The sequence below is a fragment of the Eutrema salsugineum genome, unplaced genomic scaffold (assembly GCF_000478725.1).
Source record: "Eutrema salsugineum unplaced genomic scaffold, Eutsalg1_0 scaffold_5, whole genome shotgun sequence".
Taxonomy (NCBI): domain Eukaryota; kingdom Viridiplantae; phylum Streptophyta; class Magnoliopsida; order Brassicales; family Brassicaceae; genus Eutrema; species Eutrema salsugineum.
In genome coordinates this window covers 8,079,339-8,082,507 of record NW_006256612.1, presented here as the reverse complement: position 1 = coordinate 8,082,507, position 3,169 = coordinate 8,079,339, and positions in this window count along the sequence as shown.

Below are 3,169 nucleotides of genomic sequence, written 5' to 3'. Positions count from 1 at the left end.
CCATAAGCATTATGTACGCCAAACATATATTGACTATTATAAAGAAAGAAGTGATGTTGGTCTCTCCGACTTCCATTATTATTATTTTCCTAAGCCGTCGATGATTGACATGTCTCCATGTTCGAACGACGTATCTGATCTCGTAATTTTTTAGTATAAAGTTAGATCTAGAGTGTCTGGGAACCTTCGGCCAAAAAACAATGAAGGCAAGAAACAAAGAAAAAGTTACAGGTAGAGGTTAGATACCCTGAACCACAAAGCGAGAGAGTCTTGAAAACTTTGCCTGTCCTTGCGAACCAGACACGAGTCTAATAATACAAATGCCACAAAAGCATAGCACGTTGTGTTAGTAAATAGATGGCCTCTTTTTTTTCTTTTTTTTTTTGTTAAATAGATGGCCTCTTAAGTTACAAGAGTAAATCATGAGAAAACCAATTCTAACTACGTTACATGTAAACATGACTCTAGCCTTCTTTTTTTTTAAAATGACTCTAACGCAACACAAAAAGTACTTTCGATTTTAGGACATATATAAAATATTAACTGTGAAAACCCTACATAGGTTTGTGTTCATATGTAAGAGGTTTTGTAGATAGTTGATCCAATATTTGTACGTCGAGCTAAAACCAGCGAAAATTAATTTCATAATATGGTCCAAAATATTTAATTTTTATCAAAAAATTTACCAACACAATAGATGGTCCAACTCACTAATTTCGAATTTATTTATCATGTATTTTAGAAAACTAAGTTATTAAATTGTCGTCCTATTTCTACTTCTTTTTATTTTTGTTGTTAAAGTACATGCATCCTTTGTTATGATCTTTTCTTCTTGGCTCCTTTATACACAAGTCCTTATGAATGGTGGGAAACGAATAACTTTGCATTTTTAGATAAAGCTTTTCGCAGTATTCAGTTTGAGTTCCCAATCGAAGTTAAATTAATCTGTTCAAATTTCCTTTCTCCCACTTTTGCTAAACTCGAGTTTCTGTATAATGGATCAGCCACATCTATTTTCATAGATAGAGAGAAATATATTGAACAATAATCAAATACAGCTAGATTTAGCTAAAAATATTATTTTCGATCTCACCAACTTGCTACTGGTCAAAGATGGTTACCACATCTATTCTTAATTTACACTTTTATCACAAAATGTAATCAATCCGATAGATAATATCAACCCGATGTACATATTCATATATAAACAGAATGCAGTATATTCCAACCATATCGCAGTTAATGCATATAGGTCAAGCCTAGAAATCAGTTTCTATTGGATGTATTCCTAGGTACATCAAATTTACAATCGAAGACGAAAAACTTAAAAATTTAGTTTTGAGTCTTTACCCTAGATGATACAGCTACAGTTAAGATTGTCTTCCATCTATATATAGTGGACTTGTATATCGACTAATAATGAATCTATAAACCGGCATTAAGTGACGTTACATGTTCATCAAAAGCTTGCACGTAAATCAGTTTTTTTTTTCAAGTTGCTTGTATCTTTTCTTTGTTCAACAAAAGACACTTAAATATGTATGTTTTATTTGTTCCAATACATACATTTTCTTCAAATAAAATAGGGTTAGGGACAATAGAAAATATATGAAAAGTAAAAAAATACAAAGAACGCGTTGACTCAAGGCGGCTGAGTTTGAAATGTGGGAGGAACATAAGAGGGAAGGTGGTCTGTCACACACACGAATACCGCTCCTGCCGGTGACAGTGATTCTTCCATTTTTCGTTTTGGAGTTTAGCCTCACATTTTCTTTGTTTAACCTTTAAAACACGTTTCTTGTCCTTTCTATTAGTATTTTCAATATATACGGTAAATTATGCAAGAGAAGAAAACGTTAATATGATCTAACTAACATCTGACGTAAGAAAATAACATGGTAGAAGAATTATTACGACCCATATCTTTTCTGAATATGAGGATGTGCAATGGAATCAAATGGCAAAATGAAATAGATTAATAACCGAAAAAAAAAAACGAAACTTGGTCAAGCTGAATCAAGATAAGACAACAAGAAAAAAAATATAGATGATAAAAATTGAATAATTTTTGATCGAATTGGATATAACCAGCTGGATTATGACTTAGACAAATTAACAACTTCTCATTTTTTTAACAAATATATTCTTGAAAAGTGACTTTCTTGGTGAGACGTCAACGAGTTATATATTGCAAGAATAATCACCGTCATATTAGTTAGTTCCTTTGTAAAGGTACGCGACAATAATTACCTTTGGTGATAATATTTTTCATGTAGTTATGTATTTAGATTCCTTTGTCAAAATATAGCATATTTGATCCAATTCGAAAGATGATAGCATTGATGTAATAATGGTTACAAATGGACTAGATAGCGATTCTGTAAGAACATTTAAAGACCTTACGATATCGAATCGACTTTTTATACGATTATTGCTTTAAATCTTGAAAAAAATACGGATACTCTATACTAATTAATTTAGTATTGAATTTATGTTTTCTTTTCTTAGGATTTTTTAATATGAATATTTACTGTATTAAGTGTTAACAATTCTTTTGCCGTACAATTATTTCCAAACTTATGCGCTTTAATTAGGTAATGCACTAATGCTACATGCATCTATAGCCTGAATATTATTTCTTAAACAGAAAATCTCAATTTTCTTAACCGAATTCAAAAATCCCGCTGGTTTCTTAACTATGATTTCTAAACTAATTTCTGAGATCTACAACTTGCATATGTTTTATTGTGATTAGTCATTTTTTGACATGAATTAATATAGTGATATGATCATCGATCTCTGACTTAACGTAATTTTGTTCGAAAAAAAAAAATAAACCGAATTCAATTCTTTTATTACTAACACAAAAAAGACGTGATTATCAAAAATATGCAGACTACAGTATTATGATTGCATGGTAGATTCATGAGTCTAACTCATAACTCATAAGTAACATGGCCTCCTTGTTTGGGAGTATGATTTTTTAAAACATATTCGATTCGATCCCTAGCTGACTAGCTACGTGTAATTTTGTTAATATGTTTTTCAAAAATAAAATTAAACCATAGCTCATCGCATTCAGAGGATATGAAAAAGAAAGACTACACGTCGATAAATCAACCAATATCTATAATAAACATATGGGGGTATGTAATTAGTGTATCTCTTG